A 27735-nucleotide genomic window follows, 5' to 3' on the forward strand; every position below is an offset into this window, starting at 1 on the left:
ATTTTTAGCTTGAATTATTTGTAGTTTGACACAGATCTTCATTTCTTTGGCTATAAATGTAGCCTTATTAATCCGTAGTCTATTTGAGTCTTTAATTTCTGAGGCTAACATGTTCATCCACTAATTTATTCTAGGCTAAAGATTTCTAGAGATAGCCTAAAATGTGCTTAGAAGGTTTTAACATTGAAACAGCAGGGAAATTCTCACCTATTGGATGAGAGGATAAAATGATTTATTTAGTATTTTATGAAGATCCTTCTTGTTTATATGAATTTAGTTTACTACAGAACACAAACCCTACATATAATATAAAGCATCTTACTTTAGATCAGTGTGCATTTTTAAAGAAAATTTTGTTTCTTTCAAGAATAATTGATTTCCATGTAATTAATATTCAGTATTTTTGTATTTCTTAATTGCAAAGACTATTTACCAAAATCCATTTAAATTGTGCCTTTAATAATCAAGACAAATGAAAAGCAGAGATTCGATATAATAATTTAGATTTATAAGAGTTCCTGTCCTGGTGCAGTGGTTAGTGAATCCGACTAGGAACCACGAGGTTGTGGGTTCGATCCCTGGCCTCACTCAGTAGGTTAGGGATCTGGCATTGCTGTGAGCTGTGGTGTAGGTCACAGATGCGGCTTGGATCCTGTGTTGCTGTGGCTCTGGCATAGGCTGGTGGGTACAGCTCTGACTAGACCCCTAGCCTGGGAACCTCCATATGCCATGGGTGCAGCCCTAGAAAAGACAATAATAATAATAATAATAATAATTATTATTATTATTATTATTATTATTATAATTATAATAATTTATATTTATATTAATAGTGTGTTTGCAAAAATGTATCATAATTTTATAACACTTTAGCCTTGCTCACAGCCCAGACTGTTTTAACTCATTAAGCAATTTGTCCTTAGGAAGATATTCTAGAATGAACATATCCTGAGCTCCAAATGAAGAAAAACAGTAAGGACTGTCTTTCTCTTAGGTATCTAGGAACATGAGCCAGAAAGTAGATATGAACTGATAATAACCCCAAAGAGGTCAGAACTAGATGATATGTGGAAGCCATCTGACCATGTCTCAGCAAATTTTATGATCCAGGCAGTCAATAAATACTTTATAAATAGAATAAGGCCAATTTTGAAGGTATGCATAGCTTCTCAGTAGTATGTATGAAAAGTTATGGAACATATATGAAAATCGTGTCGCATAAATTTTCTATCATTTGTCTATTTAACTAATGAAACTATTGCTAGTCCAATTGGAGTGTATGTGCATGTTATGTTTTATAAAGTATTTCAAGCAATTGAAATATTTTAGCAATCCACAATTACTCTTCTAAAAAATTATAACTGTACAGATATAGTTAAATAGAAAGAGTATATAGTATTATACTATCACATGAAAAAATTTTAATTGTTGCTTCATTCAATTTATGAATATGTATATGTTGTACCTTGTATAGTTGAATGTACAGCATTTCATTTGCATATAACTGCTGGTTTGGTGGTGATTATGTTTGTGAAGGCTAGTTTTACTTTCATCATGAAAGAGCAAGAGAGAGTATTTAATTTCTGGGCAAAGAAAAGAACATCCAGCTTTGACTGAAGCAAGATTGGGAGGAAATTTAGGTTGGAAGAAAAAATATGAGCAGTTGATTGGCACACAGCTGGAGATATACGGCTATACAACGATTACTATTACTGTTGCTATTAACAATAAGAAGTAAAGGAGAGTAAGAAAAGCATAAAAGAGGAAGGAAGAGGAGAAAAGGAGAGATGAAAGGAGGAAGAAAATAGCAGCGGGAGGGGCATTCAAGTGTAATTAAAATATCCAGAATGCTTTAGGATATGCACCATGTCAGATGTGTAAAGAACATAGTGGGAAGGTAAAAATGAGAGTGGCTTCATGGAAGAGATAATATTTATTGTGTATAACAGAAAGCATGGTTTTGTAAAATTGGGTATTCAATAGCCTGGAGTGGACCTGAGATTCTGCATTTCTAACAGTTTTCCAGGCAGTGCTGATGTAGCTGTTCTGCAGACCAAACTTTGAATAGGGAGATAGTAAAGAGTGGGAAAGATGATGTCTATTCTAGAGTGAAAAGTACATTTTACATCCTAGAAAAATGAAAGCATTTAATGTGGTGAGTAATTCAGTGAGCATAGGGATACTATTAGATAATGAAGTTGGAAAAAGTAGATTGTAAATAGACATAGGCTATTATTTTTTGGCAAAGGGAAGTCTACACATACCTCTGTTCATAAGAGTGGCATGGTAGATTTGTTTGCAAGGAAGCAAATAGGCTATAGTTTAAAGAACAAGACAATTGACATAGTAAGAAAAAGAGGGGCAAGAAGAAAATGTTAAGAGTCTGCTGCTATTGTCCAAGTTAGAAAACCTCCAGGCTGAACTTCAGTATTGAAAGTGAAAAAGAAGGTCTAAATGTGTCACCTATTTCTGACAGGATATAGTAAATGATTAGTTGTGATAAAAAAATAAGTGTCAAGGAAAATGATACTTTATATTTTCTTTTATTTTGCTTTATTTTGTTTTTTGCTAAGGAACTGCATGAATGATAAAGCCGTGGGAAAGTTAAGTGATAAAGAAAAAGTGAAAGTTACGGGGTATGAGAATAATAAGGTTGATGGGCCTGTAATATGTTCATAGGGGTATATTGATTAGACACTTAAAGGTTTGGAAGATAAATCCCAGAGATAGGCCACTGACAGTGATAACTAGAGTGAAGAGGACTACACTGAATGAACATGTACTGCAAGCCAGTGATTTTTTTTCATAATTATTTCTTTTAATAAGAAGGTTACTGTAATCATTGCAAAGCAATTATGATCGAATGATACAAATAACAGAGATTTTTTTTACCTCATGGAAATGTGTGTGTGTGTGTGTGTGTGTGTACATATGAAACATAGACTTGGGAAAGTAATGCCTATGACATTTGTCCTTTTAATTGGGAGATAAAGGGAACATATGTCATTTTTTCTAAAGAGGTCATTCTTATTTTCTGATTGTGTGCTCTGGCGGCAGATGTCCCCAGAAAAAGTGTCCATAAGCTTTGTGCCAAGGCCAAGGGCATCCTTCTGTAAATGCTGACAAATAAGTTAGTAAATTACCACATCCAGAATTAAAGCTGATGATAACTTCAAATTATAAAGTAATTGATGATGCCAAGCAGTTTATCAATACTCAGATCTCTGGGAAAGGCATCTTCCCACTGCCCCTTAGCTGTTATGGCAGTGTACCAAAATCAAATCAGAGAGTTTTAGGAAAGATAGGATATAATAGAACTCTTTATACATTTTGATAATAAATTCTAGAATTTCTTAAAGACTGAAAATCACTTATATATAGACAGTTTCTCTACTTAAAACTCATAAAGTTATCAAAATAAACATTTAAGTGCTCTATGTCTTTCGTCTGTTTGAAGAAGTTTTCAAATGTACTCTCTTCTTAGAAGACTCTGGTTGGGGAATTGGGGAACACATTTTTATTCAAGAAATTTTCTCCCATGACACACATTTATGAACTACAGAAAGCTGAACCATGATATTCTAAGCACCTCAGTTAGCATTCAATTTTGAAATTACATTTTTAAAGAGTCAAAAAATACCCTTTCATTCTATTGATGTGAAGCAAATCCCTCTGCTTCAATTAAGAGCAATTGAAGGGAAGAGTGATAACAGAAGTCCAGCTCCAAGCGGCATATAATGAGATGATTACAGCCTCTGGCAGCCAGCCAGACTGCCAGGCTCTTTTTCATGGGTGTTACTTTACTGACAGTACCTTCATGACATTTGTACCTTGACACCAGAAGTGCTAACAGCTGTAGTGCCAGTGCCAGAAAGGCAAGGAAGACCTTTTTCAGCTTTAGTTGCTCTCACAGATTCTCAGCACACTGAAAGAGTAAAGTCTATAAAAACTGACTTCAGCCTGCTGTCTCATTTGTGAAGATTTTTGCTGTGGTGTCTGAAAAAACAGTTTTGTTCCATGACATTGGACTTAGTGGAGATAAGTTTCAAGATAAAAGACATGTGTGGTAAATATATGACCAATGGCAGTAACACTGTTTGTCTGCTTGTTCATGGTTTTGTGAAATGGGATATTTCAACAACCGATTCTGTGCTTGGTTACTTGCTGCAGGGAGCCCTTTTGACCCCTCACTGAGGAAGCCAAAGAAGGACTAAGGGAGAAAAATTCTAGTTTTCTTGAAGTTGGATGGTATTCTTAACTAATAGTGACAGATGTAACAGTATGAGTTCTAGTGGCTGCTACTAATGGCAGAGCTTCAGGGTGTCAGGAAATGAGGAAGGTCAGAAGATAAGTGCACATATGTGAGAAAGGAGTTCAAATGATAAAAGGTGAGACATGGATTTAGAAAAGTTTATTTCTGGAACTGGGCCAGTCTCTCTTGTTTTCAGAGTTATTCTTGGCGCATCAGTGTGTCTCTAACATTTGGACATGCTCTTGAGAACCAAGGTCCCAAAAGGCACATATTACTATTTAATATTAGGAAGCCACTGTGCACTGATAGCTCTTTTTTTTGATATATTAAGCTTCTTTCTTATCATTTTAGTGTTGGTACTGTTTTGGTCTTAGAAATGGAAAAAATTCTTTGGCTAAACATAATTTTCTATAGTCGGAAGTACATTTAGGAGACACTGTAACAAGTAACTCACTGTAAGAAAGTTTCCTATATGCATTTTAATCACTAATACTTTATAGCATATGAGAAGTTTTGTAAAAAGTGTGTGTTTTTTATTTTATGATAATGACTGTTTTTGCATTTTTATGAAAACTCCATTTTTGAAAAATTGAGTATTAAACTTTGTTGATATTTTAAATATTTCATATACACAATAGAAAGATCTTTAAACAGCATGAAAATCTGCAATTATTGAAGAGATATTTGAGAGATAAGTAATCGATGAATAGCTTCAAGTAAATAAAACTAAAGGAAATAAGAAAGGGAGATAAAAGTCTATAATTAAACACAATTCAGTCACTGTGCCCATTAAATTCTCTTTTCATGATGTGCAATCTGATGTCCAGAGGAGTTCAGAGAACTATATGATTCTATGAAGGTAATGAGTGACTAGAATTCAGTATGACAGCTCCCAGTCCCAGGGTTCTTTCCAATGCAATATCCCTAGACATGCAGAGAAAGCAAAAACATTACGGTATTTTTCTTGTGGCCTTTATGGTTCATGTCCTAATGGGAACTTCAACTCATGTTGAGGAAATATAAATAAATTAAATCTGATGGCATTACATCATAGTAATTTCAAAAACTTTAAAAAATTAGATGTTATTGTTGTTATTTTGTAATTAACTCTCAACTGAGCAATCAGAGTGGAGCCTTGGAAAAAAGAACCATGCATCGTCCAAAATGTCCACAGGGAAGTCTGCACATTTTTTCCATTTCATTGCTAATGAGTCATTTTCACCTGATGCCTCCTCCTTACACGCCTCACCTAAAGAACCAGCTGTCAGTTTCCACAGCTGAGCAGGTTTGGTACCAGACAGGTGGCAGCAGGGTGGGGGAGAAATCATGTCAGTGGGATGTTGTTAATCTGGAATTAGGATGATCCACCTGGTCTCATTAAAAATTGCCTGTATTTCCTAAATGGTTCACTACAATATAATCAACACCTAAATTTAAAGTTAGGGTTTTAAATATCCTTGAAGAGATATATAAGAATATTTGGCTTTAATTGAATATTTGGGTAGTTTTCTACTGTGTTATAAGAGATATATAAGAATATTTGGCTTTAATTGAATATTTGGGTAGTTTTCTACTGTGTTATATCCTTGAAGAGATATATAAGAATATTTGGCTTTAATTGAATACTTGGGTAGTTTTCTACTGTGTTATATGAATGAAGTCTATTTAGAAATGATAGAATTTTATATCACATTTATAGAAAAAGTGGATTGAAGTGTACTATTCTGGGTTCTTATATTTATTCACTCTTTAACCTTCTGTGTGCTATAGGGTCTCTGAAAAATGTTGTGATATCACTAAAACCATGTTGAAGCTTAAACGGATTAATATATTTGGAAGTGTTTTGTGACATGGTGTATATATAAGTATATAGACTAGAATCATCACTGGTAGGTGTTCGGTAGACTATTTTAAATTTTTATAACTACCTGGAAAACAATTCTAAGTAACAATGTAGCAAACAAGATCCTAACCACATGACCGAACTCATTTCCCTGACCACAACTATGGCACTCCATGTTCTTCTGTTTTCTTCAACTTGGAAATCACCTCTTTCTGAAAGCCTTTCTTGAATGCTGAGTAATGGCTGGGTGCCCTTCCTGTGATTGCATAATGCCAAGCTGACATTTATTATAGAACTTATCACACAATACTGAAATAATCTATTTTTCAGTCTTGCTATTTCACTAGATCTGCTTCAGAGCAGGTCTTTATCTTGTTCACATTTGAAATTCCAATAACTAGCACAGGGACTAACACATAAGTAGACAATAATTTATATATATAAGTATAGATAGATGGATATATAGAAAAAATGGAGGCTAATTGGTTGTAGGTATATAAAGTACAGAAGCATATAAGTAAGAAAAAAGCACTCATATCCAGCCATTTATCTGATTTTCAGTTTGAACTAACATCTGGCTATGACATGAAGACTATTCTAAAGTGAACATGCAGTGGAACACAGGGAGGACAATTCAAAAGCAAATGCAGAAAATAGGTCCATGTAAATAAGACTGGTAATGTAAATAGAGAAGATGAAGATCTGAAACATACATAGGGAACAAATAAACATGATTTGGCAAATAATTTTTGCCCCAACCATTTAACTCATGGTTGAGAAAAAATGAAATACCATAGATAGCCTTAAGATTTGTGGCTTTTACAAGCTGGGAAGATGGTGGAATCGTTCACTGTCATGGAGAACACCAAATGATGCTATGGTTATTGCTTAGGTTGTTGGCAAGGTTATGAAGGCAAGCAGATATAGTTTCAAGTTCCAATTTCATACAAGTTCATTTTGGCATGGCTTTGAGAAATCCAAGGAGAAAAAAGCTTATAAATTTGGCAGTTGTTTGTGTGTATAGTGAAGTCTGGATTACCTAGGAGGAGATTATAGAGTAGCAATTAAAGAAGGTCAGGATTGAACTTTGAAGACTCCCACACTTAAGAGCCTGGTAGAGGAATATAATCCTGATAAGGCTTAAGAAAGCAAAATAGAATATTGAGAATGAAGGTAGATATCAACAGAAAAAGGAATGAACGTGAGGTGTGAGAATGAAGACAGTAAATATAGTTACCTGTTTTGAAGAATGCAGTTGTGTTGTGTAGAAATGAAATTGGGAAAAGTTAATGGAGGATTTGGGTCTGCAGAGACATTTGGTCAAACATTATTCTGGGTGTGTCTCTGAATGAGATTGACATTTGAATCCATTGGCTAAGTAAAGCAGCTTGCACTCCCTAATGTAGGTGGTCCCCATCAAGTGAATTAAAGGTCTGAATAGATCAGAGTGATTTTCATATGTATAGGAGGAAATTCCTCTGCCCAACTGCCTTAAAGTTAGAACATCAGTTTTCTCCTGCCTTCAAATTTGAACTGAAACACTGGCTCTTCTTGGGTCTGGAGCCTGTCAGCCTTCAGCCTGGACTACACTGTTGACTCTTCTGGGTCTCTAGGTTGCTATCTTCAAATCTGGGGACATGTTATTCTCCATAGTCACATTTCACATCAGCCCAATTCCTTGTTGTAATTGTGGGTATGTACACACACACATGCACACGCGCGTGCGTGCACACACACACACACACACACACACACACGCTTTTTTCCTTCCATCCCTGTCCAATGAGCCAAGCCATTCGTCACTGTCAGTGGTCCATCTGTATATCCTTACTTGAACCTGTTCTCTCATTCTGTCATTGCACAGAATTGCACAGAATGTCACTGCACAGTATTGACAGACACACTTTATAGGAAAGGTGATAGACAAGTACATGCATGACAATGAGAACCATTGATCCAATTCACTTACCACTTTCTGGTTCTGATCATGTCTGATCTGGGATGCTGTATCTACATTTTAACCTAGAAGGAGTGGACCACATCAGGAGGCTCATAAGCTATACAGAATTTTGAGTGTTTTAGCTAGATGTCCCTATTACAAATCTCAGCATCCCACTTCTTTCTAATCAAGACTCTTCCCCTGAGGTGACAGACTTGTTAAGTTTGAGACTGCAGCCTTTCTGAGTTCAGCTATTTTTATAATTAACTCATGGACCTAACCTCAACTTTTTAGCCCTCTGCTTCTGAGAGATAATAATCTTTGCATGCTAATTAAGAAGTGCTCTAGTTTTACATTTTGAGTTGGTGATTAGCAGTGGTGTACTAGTAAACCAAACCAAATCAGTAAATTTTAAAAATCCTAATTTATAGTGTTTACTGATTCTGGATTTAAATATTCCCATCTTGAGCTGAATTAAAATACCAATAGTAGCTTGAAAACTTTTTTTTTTTAACAATTGGCTATTTTCATGTGACTTGTCTCTAGTACACCTCTGGAATCGCTCTAAGCTTTTCTGTTTTTCACAAGCGAATTCATAGAACCTAACCAATTCTGAAAAGAGTATTTTTATTCTTTTCTCTCAGTGGCTACAATATTTGAAGCAAGAAAATCAACAAATTAATTTGAAAATTATGATTAGAAAAAGCAAAGAGTTCCTGTCGAGGCTCTGCAGAAACAAATCTGACTAGTATCCATGAGGACACAGGTTCAATCCCTGGCCTCACTCAGTGAGTTAAGGATCTGGCATTGCCATGAGTTGTGGTTTAAGTCGCAGATGCTGCTCAGATCTGGCATTGCTATGGCTGTGGTGTAGGCTGGTGGCTACAGCTCTGATTTGACCCCTAGCCTGGGAACCTCCATATGTCGTGGGTGTGGCCCTTAAAAGACCAAAAAAAAAAAAAAAAAAAAAAAGAAAGAAACTATGGCAGTATTTTTATGAGTTCTGTCTTCTTGGGACAAATGTCTATTCAGATTCTCTGCTTACTTTTTGATCAGCTTGTTTGTTTTTATGATGTTGAGTTGTATGTGTTCAGTGTATATTTTGGACATTAACCCCTTACTGCATATATTATTTGCCAATATCTTCTCCCATACACTAGATGACCTATTAGTTTTGATGGTTTTCTTTGCTGTGCAAAACTTTTTAGTTTGACATAGTCCTCTTTGTTTTTTTTGTTTTGCTTTTGTTTCCCTTGTCTTAGGAGACATATCCAAAAAAAGATTACTTAAAAGACATGTCAAAGAAGTTACAGCCCATAATTTATTCTAGAAGTTTTATTGTTTCAGGTCTTACATTTAGGTCTTTAATTAACTTTCAGTTATTTTATGTGTGTGCATGTGTGAGAGAGTGGTCCATTTTCCTTGTTTTACATGTAGCTAACCATTTTCCCAACAACATTTACTGAAGAGCCTGTCTTTTTCCTATTGAATATTCTTTCATCCCTTGTAGATTGTTGTAGATTATTTGCCTATATAATTGTGGTTTCATTTCTGGCTTTCTATTCTATTGCATTAGTCTATGTGTCAAATTTGTGCCAGCAGCATACTGTTTTAATTACTGTGGCTTCATAGTATAGTTTGAAATCAGGAAGTTTGATACCTCCATCTTTTGTATGATACCTCCATCTTTTGTATCTCAAGATTGTTGTAGCTACTCAAGGTCTATTGAGTTTCCATACAAATTTTAGAAGTATTTGTTCTAGTTTTGGGAAGAATGCCATTAGTGTTTTTAGGGATTGCAAGGAGCCTATAGATTGTCTTGGGTAAGGTGGTCATTTTAACAATATTAATTTTTCTAATCCATAAACATGGTATCTCTTTGCATCTGTGTCATCTTAAATTCCTTTTATTAATGTCTTATAGTTTTTTAAATCTTACAGGTCTTTTACATCCCTACATAGATTTATTTCTAGATATTTTATTTCTTGTGATGAAAATGTGAATGGAATTGTTATCTTAAATGTTCTTTCTTATAGCTGTTGTTAGTGAATAGAAATGCGACAGATTTCTGTCTATTACTTTTGTATCCTGCAACATTACCAAATTTATTGATGATTTTCAGTAGTTTTTCTAGTGGCATCTTTAGGATTTTCTATGTATAGTATCATGTTATCTGCAAACAGTAACAATTTTACATCTTCCTTTCTAATTTGTATTACTTTCCCCCTTTTCTTTTCTGATTTCTGTGGCTAGAACTTCCAGTACTATGTTGACTAACACTAGTGAGAGGCACATTCTTGTCCTGTTACTAGAATTGCGTAATTATTGACAGTTTTATTGTGATCTATTTCATTGAAATATGAGGATGAATCAGCCTCAGAAATTAGCATTTTTTGGCACCTGTTTGGTAATTTCGGTAGAAAAACAACTTATAATAAAGAAGAATGTCAACTGAATATCTCATGTCTAACGTAGGTCATTTTAAAGGAGAGTTGAAACAGCCTGAAAGAGTAGAAGGATGAATATAAAAATGTTCTACTATTGTCTATATCCATCCTTAACCTGTCAGGTTTGTTTCTTTGTTACTGGTATGTTTCTGAGAATTCTTTAACTTTCCATTTAATTCTTTAATATGATTTTCTTTGTTTTGGAATTGAGTATACTTTACATAAACAAGCAGTGTTGAGACCTATAGTGTCAACCAATTCAGGGCTCTGTGTACATATTTTGATGTAAATTTAACATTTCATTGAGAGATTTCTTACTTAAGGTTAGAAGGCTTTAAAGATGTATGAAGAGCTCTTGGAGTGGGGGAAAGAAATAGATATAGTGTATGGCAATACTTCTAATAAAAAAAGTTGTATTAAATTTCCAAATAAGAACACAAAATAATTAAACCTGCCTAGAGTTGTCAGGAATCCTGTTCATGCCCAAATAGGATTTTTTTTTTTTTTAGATTAGCCTTTTCTTTTCTTTTTTTCTTTTTTAAAATGATTTTTATTTTTTCCATCACTGAACAGGATTTCTAATAAGAATGGAAATTCTTCAGGTGGAAGATAGAAAGGTCCTTTGAAGCATAGAGCAGTGCCAAATTGAAGTTATGTCTTGGAATTAGTACATTATTAATATGATTAAATATCAATTTAAGGCTTCTTTATAACATTTTTTTCATATTATATTTGTTTTCCTAGTTATTACAGAATGGAGGTAGAAAATTAAAGTGGATTCTATTAAAGGCTAAAAGACTAATTTTTTAAAGATTAACCTTGAAAAAAAGACTAATTTTTTCTAGCCTGATAAAGGAGAGAAAAGGGAAAAACCATAAAGAAGATATATGCATTGGAGATAATTTGAAATAGAGAAATTGAGGAATGTAGAAGAGAAAATATTAGGCAGTTGTATATTTTTTACAATTTTAGGATGGTTATAAGAACTTAATTTTTTCCTGTGCAAAGTAGAATTCATGTTGGATCTAAAAAAAATCACAGCAGAACCACATAAGAGTAAGTGAAACAGGGTTATGAATAATGAGACAATTCACTTCCTTTTTGAATAAGTTACCTAGGACTTCTGGGTGAAATTTGATCTACTTTTAAAAGAAATGTTAAGAAAAAGATGACTTGGCAAGAGTCATAACCTTTCATAAAGTCTGACTTGAGATATGGCCATTAATATGTAAAAATTAGTTTAGAAAGAACTTCCTCATCTATTATGTCTTCATACTTTTTTTATAATACTTCAAGTAGACAGAAGATCTGACATCATTATCCCCATTTTAGGGAATTTTCTCAGAATTGCTAAATGACTTGATTAAGATCTAGAAGTAAATTGGTGGCTAATGTCTGAAGAAATATAACATTGACTCCAAATGGAGAAATTTCCTCACCACTACATAAAGAAAAGTGTGAGCTTATTTCAGAACCACACCTTAAAGACAGGGCATGAGCTTATTTCAGACAGCAGACTGAAAGGCTTTCCTTCTGAGAAGCAAACTTGAGAAGGGAATTTGAAGACAGCAACATGAACCACAATGACACAGTCATTCATTATGATTTAGTTTTTGTTATATTAACTTATAAGTGAGAAATTAATAACAATTAGTAATATTTAATAAATGCTCAATGTATGTCAGGCATGTTGGTATTTTATGGGCATTATCTCATTTAATTTTCTCAGTATATTTCCATGAAGTAGGAAAAAATGATGCACCATGTCATCTTTAAAAGGTAATGACAATAACAGGAACATGGGATTCTGACTTCCAAAGAATTCTTAATGTAAGTCGAAGCCAAAAGAAGCCTAACTCTTCAAGTTATTAGATAAGTTTTTACTGTTTACTTAGGTAACTGTCTTTCTGCCAAAGTCTTTAACTTCAGGGGAAAAAAAATCATGCCTGCTTTAAAAAAAAAATGTATTCTAAGGTATGAGGTGGAAATTTATAAATGTCTCAGTACTAAGAAAGAAAAGGAAGAAAAGCAAGAAGGAAGGAAGAAAAAGAGGAAGGAATGGAGGGATGAAGAGAGGGAGAGGAAAAGGAAGAGGAAATTAATGTATAAGCCTGTCTACTCATGATTCCCCACTGAAAAATATAACAGTTTTACTTGTTACGTGCCCAGTGAAATGTAACATCAGATACTATAAAACTTCTCAAGCAAAACATAGGCCTAACATTCTTTGACATAAATCACAGCAATATTTTTTTGGATCCATTTCCTAGAATAATGGAAATAAAAACAAAAATAAACAAATGAGTCCTGATTAAACTTAAAAGCTTTTGCGCAGGAATGAAATCATCAACAACATGAAAAGAGAACCTATAGAATGGAAGAAAATTTGTAAAAGATACTTACCAACAAGGAACTAATTTTCAAAATATACAAACAGCAAATACAGCTTAATATTAAAAAAGCAAACAGCCCAATCAAAAAAATGGGCAGAAGACCTAAATAGATATTTATCCAAAGAAGACATAACAATGGCCAACAGGTACATGAAAAGATTCTCAACATCACTAATTATAGAAATAAAAATCAAAACTACAGTGAGGTACCACTTCACAACAGTACAAATGGCTATCATTAAAAAGTCTACAAATAGGAGTTCCTGTTGTGGCTCAGTCGTTAACGAATCCAACTAGGAACCATGAGGTTGCAGGTTGGATCCCTGACTTCGCTCAGTGGGTTAAGGATCGGCATTGCAATGAGCTATGGTGTAGGTTGCAGACACAGCTTGGATCCCCTCGTTGCTGTGGCTCTGGCATAGGCTGGCAGCTATAGCTCTGATTAGACTCCTAGCCTGGGAACCTCCATATGCCATGGGTGCAGCCTAGAAAAGACAAAAAAAAAAGTCTACAAATAAGAAATGCTGGTGGTGTGTGGAGAAAAAGGAACCCTACTAAACGGTTGGTGGTAAGATAAATTGGTGTAGCCACTATGAAGAACAGTATGGAGGTTGCTTAATAAACTAAAAATAGAGTTACCATGTGACCCTGCAAATCCACTCCAGGGCATATATCTGGAGAAAACTATAATTTGAAAAGATACACGTACTCCTGTGTTCATAGCAGCACTATTTACAATAGTCAATACATAAGAGCAAACTAAATGGCCATTGAAAGATGAATGGATAAAGAACATGTACATATGTACAATGAAATATTACTCAGACATAAAAAGGAATGAAATAGGAGTTCCCGTCATGGCTCAGTGGTTAACGAAACTGACTAGGAACCATGAGGTTGCGGGTTCGATCCCTGGCCTTGCTCAGTGGGTTAAGGATCCAGCGTTGCTGTGAGCTGTGGCGTAGGTTGCAGATGCGGCTCGGATCCTGTGTTGCTGTGGCCGTGGCGTAGGCTGGCAGCTACAGCTCCAATTAGACCCCTAGCCTGGGAACCTCTATATGCCGAGGGAGCAGGCATAGAAATGGCAAAAAGACAAAAAAAAAAAAAAAAAAAAGAATGACATAATGCCATTTTCAACAACTTGGATAAAACTAAAGATTACCATGTTAAGTGACATAAGTCAAAGATAAATATCATGTGATATCACTTATATGTGGAATCTAAGAAAATGATACAAATGAGCTTTATTTACGAAACAGGAATAGACTGACAGACACAGAGAAAAAAAAAAACCCTATTGTAACCAAAGGGGATGGTTTGAGAGATAAATTAGGAGTTTTGGATCAACCTATACAGACTATAAAATAGATAAACAACAAGGACCTAATGGGAGGTCCTATAGTCTATATCTAGTAATAACTTGCAGTGGAAAATAATTTTAAAATGAATATATACAAATATATGTATATATATATGTATGTATGTGTTTAAATGTATGTAACTGAATTGCTTTGCTGTACACCTGAAACTAACAGCATTGTAAAGGAACTATACTTCCCTTTAAAAAAAAAAAGAGCACAATTAAGTTTCTTTTGAAGTGATCTTAGAATACATTATCTGTTTTCTGGCATAACTTTGTACTTGCAGTATTAATTTCAAAAAATAAGATATTAGCTTTCTGTTTTACAAAAAAAAAAAAAAGAGTGACTTGTATACTACAATGATATATAGACTTTGGACTTGATATCAGAAATGCAAACCAGGATTAGACAAAACTTTTGGTTGGCCCATATGAAATTACTGGTGTTCTACTCTATTTGGCTAATAAAAAGGTCAATCTCCTGTGATTCTATTCTGACTAACATAAGCAAGACTCTTAAAGATCTTTGGTGGTAAAAATTACAGGCAATTGAAATCTGTTTTTTTCTACCTGATCATGAAATATGCACCTTAGGTTCTCTTGACTCTTGGTAGTGTCTTATCATGATCTCTCAGTCACTGGCTTCAGTGACTCTGAAGTCATTAAGCTAATGTTACAAAAATTTACATAACATTTTAGTTACTGAGATAACACATTGTATGTAGGGGTAGGTATGCTCTTGTTTTGATGCTGCTACACTCACAGCCACAGCAACACCAGATACAAGCCATGTCTGTGACCTACCGTTCACAGCAACACCGGATCCTTTAGCCACTGAGAGGCTAGGGATCGAACCTGCATCCTCATGGATACTAGTTGGGTTCTTAATACACTGAACCACAATGGGAACTCCTGATTCTCTGTTTCTCTGAGTTTTTGTTGTTGTTTTTTTGTTTTGTTTTTAGATTCTACATATAAATGATAGAATGTCATGCATTGTTTTCTTTCTTTGGCTTATTTCACTTCTCATAGTATACTCAAGGTCCATCCCTGTTGTGGAAAATGCAAGATTTCCTTCTTTCTCATAGGTGGACAATATGCCATCATATATATACATATATACATACATATATATGTATGTATATATGGCACTGACTTGCTAAGAAAGTACACTTACAAAGGGTTTGAGAAGCCCACAAAAAATAGCAGTGCAATGTTACTCTAGTGACATGAAAAGATATTAGCAGTAGAAGGTCTAGGCTCCATTGTAAGAGAGTTATTACAACAAGAAAGAGTGTTTAAGGAAAAAAAAAAGACTCATGTTAACTTGAGAAGAATTTCACTTTTTTTACTTTGACCTCAGCATGCAGTGGCTTGATGTGAGATCTCAGTTCCCAAACCAGGTATTGAACCTGGGCTGCAGCAATGAAAGTGCCGAGTCCTAGCCACTAGATCACCAGGGAACTTCCAGCCTTAAGAAGAATTTTGTGTGCAAAGGCTGGAGAAGAAGGGATTAACAATGGCCTGTCTTCCTAGGAGCTCTCAATTAAACTACTTCAATACATGCATCCCCTGAAGTGTATTTTATTTTCAAGGTAGAGAGAGAAATCATCTCAGTGTTTCCTAAATCCTTTGCAGGATTTGATAGTCTATCCCTTTGTTCACCAGGAATGCAGAACTGACATTGTGACTGTCTGTCAGAATAGCTGGCCAGAGTTGATCAGGTGTACCTGTGTGCACTACCTGTGTAAGTGGAGAAGGGATGATTGGGGCAGGTGCAGATCCTTGGGCCGTGATAGTAAGGAAAGCTTGACTTTTTTAAAGTGGAAAATTCCCAAGGGTTTGTACAGATATTCCTTTCTTCCAGAGAAGGCAGGCTTTCTTGAGTTCATTGTAAAATGACTGCTGCATCAATAAAGCTCTTGGCTTATTAGTTTAAAAGAAAAAAGTTATGTCATATATATATCATATCTTCTTTTTCCTTTCACCTTTGAAAGAAACTTAGGTTGTTTGCATAACTTAACTATTGTGAATAATGCTACAGTAAACTTGTGAATGAACATATATTTATAATAAAATATTTTATTTCCTTTGGATATACAGCCAAAATGGTATTCTGTGTCACGGGTTAGTTTTATTTTTAATTTTTCGAGGATCCTATTTACTGTTCTCTATTGTGACTTCACCAATTTGCATTCCTACCCACAAGGGCACAGGAGTTCCCTTTTCTCTACATTCTTTCCAGCACTTGTTATCTCTTGTTTTCATGATAACCATTTTGAAAGGTGTGAAGTAATATCTCATTTTGGCTTTGACTTGCATTCCCTTGATGATTTGTGATGTTGAACATTGTTTTATGTACCTGCTGGCCGTTTTTATGTCTATTTTGGGAAATTCTTCAGTTCCTCTGCCCATTTTAAATTGGATTCTTCATTTTATTTTATTGTTTTATTTTTTGTTTGTTTCTGCTGTTGAGTTCTTTGAATCCCTTGTATATTTTTGACATTAACTCTTTATCTGACAGATAATTTAAAAATATTGTCTCCCATTTCATTTTTTTCTTTTAATGATTTTTATTTGTTTTCCATAATAGCTGGTTTATAGCGTTCTGTCAATTTTCTACTGTACAGCAAGGTGACCCTGTCACACATACATATATACATTCTTTTATTCTCACATTATCATGCTTTATCACAAGTGACTAGATATAGTTCCCAATACTATACAGTAGGATCTCATTGCTCATCTATTCCAAAGGCAATAGTTTCATCTGTTAACCACAAATTCCCAGTCTATCCTGCTCTCTCCCACTCCCCCTTGGCAACCACAAGTCTCTTCACCATGTCCATGATTTTCCTTTCTGTGAAAAAGATTCATTTGTGCCATATATTAGATTCCAGATATAAGTGATATCACTTGGTATTTGTCTTTCTCTTTCCAACTTACTTCACTTACTATGAGAATATCTAGTTCCATCCATGTTGCTGCAAATGGCATTATTTTATTCTGTCTTAGGGCTGAGTAGCATTTCATTGTGTATATATACCATATCTTCTTAATCCAGTCATCTGTCGATGGACATTTAGGTTGTTTCCATGTTGTGGCTATTGTGCATAGTGCTACTATGAACATGTGGGTGCATGTGTCATTTTCAAGGAAAGTTTTGTCCCGATGTATGCCCAAGAGTGGGATTGCTAGATCAAATGGTAATTCTATATTTAGTTTTCTGGTGTACCTCCATACTGTTTTCCATAGTAGTTGTACCAATTTACATTCCCACCAACTGTGCAGGCGGGTTCCCTTTTCTCCCCACCTTCTCCAGCATTTGTTATTTGTGGACTTAATGACAGCCATTCTGACTGGTATGGGATGGTACCTCAGAGTAGTTTTGATTTGTATATCTTCTTTAGAGAAATGTCTATTCAGGTCTTTTGCCCTTTTTTCAATTGGGTTGTTAAGCTTTTTGCTGTTGAGTTGAATATTTTAGAGATTAAGCCCTTGTTAGTTGCATCATTTGAAACTATTTTCTCCCATTCTGTAAGTTGTCTTTCTGTTTTCTTTTTGGTTTCCTTTGCTGTGCAAAAGCTTGTCAGTTGGATTAGGTACCATTGGTTTATTTTTGCTCTTATTTCTGTTTCTAGGGAGACTGACCTGAGAAAATATTGTAAGGGTGATGTGAGAGAATGTTTTGCCTATGTTCTCTTCCAGGAGTTTGATGGAGTCTTATCTTTTATTTAAGTCTTTCAGCCATTTTGAGTTGATTTTCTTTCTTTCTTTTTTTTAATTTGTTATTACTCAAATGAATTTATCACATCTGTAGTTGTATAATGATCATAACAATCTGATTTCACAGGATTTCCATCCCACAGCCCAGGCACATCCCCCCAGCCCCCAAACTGTCTCCTCTGGAGACCATAAGTTTTTCAATGTCTGTGAGTCAAAATCTGTTCTGCAAAGAAGTTCAGTCTGTCCTTTTTTCAGATTCCACATGTGAGTGAAAGCATTGGATGTTGGTGTCTCATTGTATGGCTGACTTTACTTAGCATGACAGTTTCTAGGTCCATCCATGTTGCAAAAAATGCTGGTATTTTGTTCTTTTTAATGGCTGAGTAATATTCCATTGTGTATAGGTACCACATCTTCTTGATCCAATCCTCTGTCGATGGACATTTAGGTTGTTTCCATGTCTTGGCTATTGTATATAGTGCTGCAATGACCATCGGAGTACATGTGTCTTTGTGAGGCGTGGTTTTCTCTGGGTAGATGCCCAGGAGTGGGATTGCTGGATCAAATCTCTGTTTAGTTTTCTGAGGAATCTCCATACTGCTTTCCACAGTGGTTGCCCCAATTTACAATCCCACCAACAGTTTACTAGGGTACCTTTTTCTCCACACCCTCTCTAGCACTTATTGTTTGTAGACTTTTGGATGATGGCCCTTCTGGCTGGTGTAAGGTGGTACCTCAGAGTGGTTTTGATTTGCATCTCTCTAATAATGAGTGACATCTTTTCATGTGTTTCTTGGCCATCTGTATGTCTTCTTTGGAGAACTGTCTGTTTAGATCTTCTGCCCATTTTTTGATAGGCTTGTTTGTTTTTTTGGTATGGCGCTGCAGAAGGTGTTTATAAATTTTGGATATGAATCCCTTGTCAGTCGATTCACTTGCAAAGATTTTCTCCCATTCTGTGGGTTGTCTTTTTGTGTTGTTTAGGGTTTCCTTTGCTGTGCAGAAACTTTGAAGTTTGAGTAGGTCCCATTTGTTTATTTTTGTTTTTGTTGTTAATACTCTGATAGGTGGATCTGAGAAGATGTTGCTCTTGTTTATGTCAGAGAGTGTTTGGCCTATGTTTTCCTCTAGGAGTTTTATAGTGTCTGGTCTTATATCTAGGTCTTTAATCCATTTTGAGTTTATTTTCATGCATAGTGTGAGGGTGTGTTCTAGTTTCATTGATTTGCATGCAGCTGTCCAGGTTTCCCAGCAATACTTGCTAAAAAGACTGTCTCTTTCCCATTTTATGTTCTTGCCTCCTTTGTCAAAGATTAATTGACCATAGGTGTCTGGATTTATTTCTGGGTTCTCTATTCTGTTCCATTGGTCTGTATGTCTGTTTTGGTACCAGTACCACACTGTCTTGATTGCTGTGGCTCTGTAATATTCCTGAAGTCTGGGAGAGTTATCTCTCTTGCTTGATTTTTGTTCCTCAGGATTGCTTTGGTAATTCTGGGTCTTTTGTGGTTCCATATAAAATTTGGGATTTTTTGTTCTAGTTTTGTGAAAAATGTCATGGGTAATTTGATAGGGATTGCATTAAATCTGTAGATTACTTTGGGTAGTATGCCATTTTTACAATATTAATTCCTGCAACCCAGGACATGCAATATCTTTCCCTTTCTTTGAATCCTCTTTAATATCCTTGATTAATGTTTTATAGTTCTCAGCATATAAGTCTTTCACCTCCTTTCTCAGGTTTTTTCCAGGTATTTGATTTTGGGGGGTGTAATTTTAAAGGGTATTGTAATTTTGTATTCCTTTTCTAATATTTCATTGTTAGTTTACAGAAATGTGACTGACTTCTGAATGTTAATCTTATATCCTGCTACTTTGCTGAGATTGTTGATTAGTTTGAATAGTTTTGAGGTTGAGTCCTCAGGGTTTTCTATATACAGTATCATGTCATCCACATACAGTGACACTTTTACCTCTTCTCTTCCTATTTGGATACATTTTATTTATTTTCTTTATCTAATTGCTGTGGCTAGTACTTCCAATACTATGTTGAATAAAAGTGAGGAGAGTGGACATCCTTGTCTTCTTCCAGATTTTAGTGGGAAGGCTTTCAGCTTTTCTCCATTGAGTATTATATTTGCTGTGGGTTTATCATAAATGTCTTTTATTATGTTAGGTATTTTCCCTCTATACCCACTAAGCATTAATTGTAAAGGAACTCTGATAAGTCTATCAGCTGATTTCTTTACAAAAACACTATGTCAACAAATTTGACAACCTGGAAGAAATGGACAACTTTCTAGAGACTTACAGCCCACCAAAACTGAATCAAGAAGAAATAGATCGACTGAACAGAGTGATCACTAGAAATAAAATTGAATATGTCATAAAAACATTCTGTACAAATAAAAGTCCAGGACCAGATGGTTTCACAGGAGAATTCAACCAAACATACAAAGAGGAATTTATACTCATACTCCTTAAACTTTTCCAAAAGATTGAAGAAGAAGGAATACTCCCCAAGACATCCTATGACACCACCATCACCCTAACCAATGCCAAAGATAGTACCAAATAAGAAAACTGTAGGCCAGAGTCTTTGATGACTATAGATGCAGACATTTCAACAAAGTTTTAGCTAACCGAATCCAACAACATATAAATAAGTTCATACACCATGCCAAGTGGGATTCATCCCAGGGTCACAGGGATGGTTCAACATATACAAATCCATCAATGTCATACACCACGTTAACAAAAGAAAAGTCAAAAACCACATGATCATCTCAATAGATGCAGAAAAAGCATTTGACAAATTCCAACATCCGTTCATGCTAAAAACTCTTAACCAAAGTAGGTATAGAGGGAACATTCATATTTCATTTTGTTAATGATTTCCAATGCTGTGGAGAACCTTTTTGTTGTTGTAGCTGTTGCACCTGCATCATATAGAAATTCTCTGGCCAGGGATCAAATCTGAGCTGCAGCAACACTGGATCCTTAACTCACTGAGCTGTACTGGGGTTAGAACCCACACCACCAGAGGCAGTATTGGATCCTTAACCCCTTGCACCACAGGGGTACTCCTGTGAAGCTTTTTAGTTGTATGATCCCACCTGTTTTTTTGTTTGTTTGTTTGTTTGTTTTTGCCTTTTTTTGGCTGCACCTGCAGTATATGGAGGTTCCCAAGCTAGGGGTCTAATTGGAGCTCTAGCCACTGGCCTATGCCAGAGCCATAGCAGTGCCAGATCCCAGCTGCATCTGCGACCTACACCAGAGCTCACAGCAATGCCAGATCCTTAACCCACTGAGCAAGGCGAGGGATCGAACTCACAACTTCATGGTTCCTAGCCGTATTTGTTTCCACTGCGCCATGACGGGAACTGCTGGTCCCACTGGTTCTTACATTCATGTTTTTAATCCATTTTGAGTTAATTTTTGTGTATTTGATGAGATGGGGTCTACTTTTTCATTCTTTTGCTTTTGGTTTTCCAGTTTTATCCTCATCAACTACTGAAGAAACTATCTTTTACCCATATACATATTCTTGATTCCCTTGTTTTAAAATAATTGACCATATAGTTAATTTCTGGGCTATCTATTGCGTTACATTGATCTATGTGTCTGTGTTTATGCCAGTACCATACTGTGTTAATTACTGTAGCTTTGTAATACAGTACAAAATCAGTAAGCCTGATGCCTCCAACTCTGTTCTCCCTTCAGTTGTGGTTCTATACAAATTTTAAGACTTTTTTCTATTTCTATGAAAAATGCCATTGGGATTTTGATATGGATTGCATTGAATTTGTAGGTCACTTTGAGTAATATGGACATTTTAATCATATCAATTTTTTCAGTCCATGAGCACAGAATATCTTTCCATTTTTTGTATCTTTTTCATCAATATCTTACAGTTTTCAGTGAAGATTGCTTTCCTCCTTGGTTAAATTTGTTTGTTATGTACTTTACTGCTTTTCTTTAAATTATTGAAATATAGTTGGTTTACAATGTTACATTAGTTTTAGGTGTATAGCAAAGTGATTCGGTTTTATATATAAATGTGTATATGTATTCTTAATTATTTTTGATGTAATTTAAGTGGATTATTTTCTTAATTTTTCTTTCTAATAGTTTATTACTAATGTATAGAAATGAAACTAATTTTTTCATATTGCTGTTACAACCTTTAACTGTAATGAATTTTTTCTTTAGTTTTAATATTTTTTGTGGAGTCTTTAGATTTTTCTATATGTAATATGTCATCTGCAGGTAGAGGCATTTTTTTTCTTCCTTTCTGATTTGGATGACTTTTACTTATTGTTCCTTGCCTAATTGCTTAGGCTACAAATGCCAGTACTCTGTTGAATAAATGTGTCATGAATGAGTTTCTATGTCTTGTTCTTTATCTTAGAGGGAAAGCTTTTTATTTTCATTGTTTAATATAATATTAGCTGTGGGCTTATCACGTATGGTCTTAATGTGATAAAAATTATTGGTATACATCTCTCTATGCAGAGTTGTTGAGAATGTTTATAATAAATAGATGTGCAATATGACATTGATTGATTTGCCGACAATGAACAACAGTAACAAAAAAAATCATAAGAGCATCTGAATAAATGCAGATAAAAACATTTCACAAATTCAATATCTATGTATGATTAAAAACTTGTGTTTCATGTATTCATGAGAAAATATGTATTCTGCTGCTGTTGGATGAAATGTTCTGTGAATATCTGTAATTCCATCAGTTCCTATATGTAGTTTAATTTCAATTCTTTCTCATGACTTTCAGGTTGAATGATGTGCTAAATATTTTGAGCTTTTGAAATCCATTAAAATTTAGCTTGTGGTGTTAGTTTTTATTAGTAAATACAAACTACAGAGAAAATTAATCTTATAATGCAAAAACTACATAAATATATTTAATTAGAAGTATTAAAATAAGGTTATCAGTACATAGCATAGTGATTTCCTATGTAACTAAATAGAGTATTTATATAAGATATTTAATAAGAAAAATGGATTTTGTTTACATAATGGAAAGTTTAAAGAAAAATTATTTGTAACAGAATATTTATCTTTTCTTACAGGTGACCTTAAAGGATTGACGTTTAGTATCATTCAAGATCTACTAAGTATCATTTTTGCATGATTAAAGCAAAAGGATATCTACGGAACCATTTCCTTTTTGAAGTTCATAACCAGGGCCCTGCTTTCAGACAGAAGGTACAGTTAATCTTTTATTAATACACCTTTGAAATTGAATAGAGTGTTGAAGGGATAAAAACATAAAGCTTCTATGTACCACATATGGAACTCTTTAACAACAGCTCAATATATTAAAGGTCAAATTTTTTTTTTTACTAAAAATTAAGTGTTTTAAATTTAAATTATAAAAAAATCTTAAAAGTGTTAGTAAACAAACCATTTTACAAATATTCTGATTATAATACTAAAGCAAAAATAGTAAATTATTTTGTCTTTATTAAATTTTCAGTTTAAAGATGAAAATAGCAATTACGTAAAAATTGTGTTAAACTGCTGAAAACTATAAGAGAAACAGAACTCTCATATGGCCTTCTGTTTTATGTCTTCTTCAACCAACATATAATGTGCTAGTGGATGGATTTTGTGTGGTTGAAAGCTTGAGTTTAAGGCAGTTGCTTAGGTTGTATAGGCCGGAAGTCATGGACAGAAAGAGGCTGAGTCATCTCTACCTTAATATGAAGTCTCTGAAATGAAAGTGACTTTTATGCCATTTTCTCAGCAGCTCCACATTCTTATATACTTAGGCAACAACCAAAATCATTAAATATTAATTACATGTACTTTGAGTAAAAATTACCATTGTGTAATTAAATAAGAGTCCTTTAAAACAAATACCTTAAAATGTTTTAGAATACATGACTGGACATGTTTAATATTCACAACTAAGTGGGCATAAACAGATTATTTCAATTTAATCCACTGTGTGCTACTTAACTACAATACATAGGGTGTATTTTTAAATAATCAACCAAGGAGCTCAACCCATTTTGGATTGTGAATTATTTATCCTTGCTTTCTAATTATTTATAAAATATTGACAGTATCCATCATACCCAATTTCAAGACATATCTATCCTTTACTTTGTCAGGCTAATTGAAGTTAATTGATTCAAAATATTGGAAAGTATTTTCCTAAGCCTATTCTATGCTTTTAGTTTCTTTAGGCTTGAAAATTAGAGTAAAGAAGGAAAGTGACTAAATCTGACTCCTGAATTCTGTAGGAGTGTGTAAGAGTTAAGAGTTTGACATGCAATTTTGCTTTCTACTAGTCATGCCCAAATTCTGGGAGATCACTACAGACAATTTACATTTCAAGTTCCTTTCATTAATTCCACTGAATCATGTCAGTTTTTCATTCTTATTGAAGGTTCTAACTGTATCAGGTATTATTAAATTAATTTCATAGAGAAAAACGGCCTAAATTTTTCATTTTCTCAAAGACTAGAAAATAAGGGGAGAGAAAAGATAAGGAATTAGATTGAAAGTCTCTGACAGGGAAACCCCAACAATAGAAAATAGTATGTTCCCCATAAATTAGTTTGTTGTTATATTCTAATATTGGACAAATTTTCCAACCAAATTTGCCATCATAGTTCTGCTTGTCACAACAAGAATGATCTCAAAATAGGTTACATATAAAAAATAAAATTAAAATACCATTTTGTGTTCTGCCCGTTGAAGATGTACAGACATTTGGAAGCTATTTCCTCTATGTAAAGTGTTTTGTCCTGAACTCTTAATCACTGGAGCATGTTAACAAATCAAACTCTATATTAACTTGCTACTTCTCTAATATCTGTGAATACCAGAGATAATGTTTATTCAGACTCCTTAACTGAATTTTGCAATGTTCAAAATTGTTTATGTATGGTGATGATGACATTTTCAAAGAAAGACAACTGAACATAGCATAGCAGCTGTAGGTAAGAGGATTTTGGATCTATTGCTCGCTTCCAGATGGATGATGGATATGCAATTTAAATTTATGGTAGACATATCAGCAGATGGAAAGAGAATGGAGTAAATGCCTTTACCACCTGTGAACTGGTACATTTTATCATTTACCAGCTGAACTGTGTTAAATTCGCATAGTTCAATGGAACTCTAATTTTTGAGAAGAGACTTTTTTCAGTCTATTAATAAATCTAGGTTTCAAGTTTAGGATGGGGAACATGTTTTACTGTACAGAGAACCTATGGACACAGGTTTGGTGAGCACAGTTCACTCTTGTTATGTCACTCATGCTATTATTCTGCCTGGCTAATTGAAAAGCATATTGGTGGAATAGGAAACAATTGAAACAAATGAGACAGATTGAGCACTCCAAAAAGACATAAGTGAGTTAGAATTGATGCATCTGATGAGTGTGAATTCACAGTGTCACTTTAAATAAAGCCCCATCTCATTCATGTACTTGCACCTAATCTGTCGCTGCAACTACTAAAAACATTCAGTGGAGGCACTGACAGTTTCATATTGACACAATCAACTAAATCCCTGCCCTAATAAGAAGTAACAGATATTAAAAGGGGTCCTGAGTTCAGCCTCTGACAATGAAATGTTCCACTCAATAACTTGCACAACTCTATCTGATAGGCATTGGCACGGTTCCAAGAGGAAGAGCTTCATTCCATTAGAGAAGAGCCTGAGTGGCTCTAGGTTGATAGATTTTCAGAATTGGCAGAATTCTTATCATCTAATGAAATAAGCCCTGTAATTCTTCATATCAACATATGCAAATATAAAGCATGACAGCTGATAAAAAATAAAGTGGGATGTTCTCTCATTTTAAAAAATTAGAAATTTAATTTTTTATCCTTCATGTTCCTGAAAATTGCAAAGAAATTTGAAAAAAAAATACTTTCACATAATTTAGTTGCTATATATTTATTGTGTATGTTTACAGCACTTCTACTTGTTATAATGTTTACAGTGTAGAATCCAGAATTGACAACTTAAAATAATGTGGAAATTCCATGAAGATAGTCTTGGCTGAATATTAGAAAGACGTTTTTAACAGCTGGGATGTCCATGGTAGTCCTTCAGGGTTAGTGTGTTCATATCAATGGGGAAGCACCATTCCTAATTGTCAGGAAAGGAGATGGAAGAGTTCCCTCCAAAACTGTTATTCAATAATAAAATTCTACTTTATGTTGAGATGTTTGTTATAAAGATTAGTATTTTGCCACTTGTAAAAATTAGTTAATTTTAATTGTATTCATAGTTTTTTACCTTTTGAAACATACTGTTTTCAAATATTTCATAGGAGTGTTTGTTATATAAAGTATACAAAAACACCCAGATACGTGAACCAACATAGGATAACTTAAGTAAATAATATAAAATATATGATATTTGGTATAAAATATCATACAATTTGAAATGTATGAATTTATTTCTTTCTTCCAGTTGTAGAAGTGTGGGAGGGGATGGTTTGAGTTGGCTACCAAGTGATTATCTTCAGTATCATTTATTCATAGAAGGCATGCTAGTGAATTAATATTTCTCAAGTTGGATTCCCTGAGGATATGAAGAAAAATAAGTTTGCCCAAAGCAAGAGGGGCAAAAGATAGTAATAACTTTCAGTGTATTAATATGACAGATTGCTGCCTAGTGTTATAGTATATGGACCTTTTTGCTTGCATGATACAAGACACTCACAAACTGTAAGCAACCCAATGCTTCAAGCCATGTGAATGTATGAAAAATACCTCATATGTGATACTTGACCAGTAAATAGTAACTTTTATTGAATATTTCTATTTTGGAATGAATTTATAGAAACAGAGGAAATATTGACATTTAGGCTCTTGTGTTTTCATATACCTTTAGATACCAAGGAAGATTGAGTGAGGAAAATAAAAACCAAAATGATATTCTAGGACAATTTTCAAATATAATAAAGATTGTTTAATCCTGCTTAGGTAACAAGCAATAGGAACCTTAGCCTGAATGCTCAGCTACCTGAGTGCTTCAAGGCTACCCTACAAGTATATGAGGGGCTCTGTCTCTACCAGCAGATGTCTGAAATTCAGTTACTCTTCCTGTATTAAGCTTAGTTTATGTGGAAAATCCCAGATAGACAAATGATTAATAAGGTATAGACTTTTTTCCTTAAAACTCACATTTTCTGAGTATTTTGACATGATTTTGACAAAAGTAAAGATTATAGGCTTTAGAATAAGGTAGACCCAGGATTGAATCTCTGCTATAAATTTGCTAGCTGTTGAGGCTTGGGCTTAGTTGTTATGAACCTCAAGTTTCCTTCGGCTTAAAAACAAAGACTCATTTTTCAAGGGTACAAGAAACTAAAAATTTAACAAAATATCTACTAGTCTATCCATTTATAATCTATTCATACGCATACATTTTGGAAAGTGTTTCTTATGATTTCTATTGTGATAGCGTGGGTACCACACTATTTTACCACGGAGAAAGGAAGGAAGAAAGGGTGAAAAGAAGGAAGGAAGGAGACCAGGGAGGATGGGAATTAGAGAAGATAGGGCAGAAGTAGGGAGGGATGAAGGAAAGAAACAAGGACAAAAGGGAAACAAAAGAAGGAAGGAAAAGGGAAAGGGAGCAAGAAAGAAGAGAGGAAGGAAGAAAGAGAGGAAGGAAAGAAAGGAGAAAAGGAAAGTAAAGAAAGAAGGAGAGAGATGGAGAGAGGATGAGGGGGAGTAGCAGAAAGTAAAATAAATATGGCCCCATTAGAATTAATAATGCT

The 27735-nt window shown here is 34.5% G+C and overlaps 1 protein-coding gene across 12 annotated transcripts in view; it reads left to right on the forward strand.

The window, feature by feature from the left end:
* CNTN5 (contactin 5) overlaps window positions 1-27735 on the forward strand; it is a 1211165-nt gene that overhangs the window by 290298 nt on the left and 893132 nt on the right. For all 12 annotated transcript variants that reach the window (XR_014815022.1, XR_014815020.1, XR_014815017.1 and 9 more), the window contains exon 2: window positions 23054-23189. The gene's annotated coding sequence lies outside the window, so the exon portion shown is untranslated. The remainder of the gene's footprint in view (window positions 1-23053; window positions 23190-27735) is intronic.

The sequence above is a fragment of the Sus scrofa genome, chromosome 9, assembly GCF_054392235.1.
Source record: "Sus scrofa isolate SSC_HxYL_T2T_F1_AM1 chromosome 9, Sscrofa_HxYL_maternal_Yorkshire_Landrace_v2.0, whole genome shotgun sequence".
Classification (NCBI taxonomy): Eukaryota; Metazoa; Chordata; class Mammalia; order Artiodactyla; family Suidae; genus Sus; species Sus scrofa.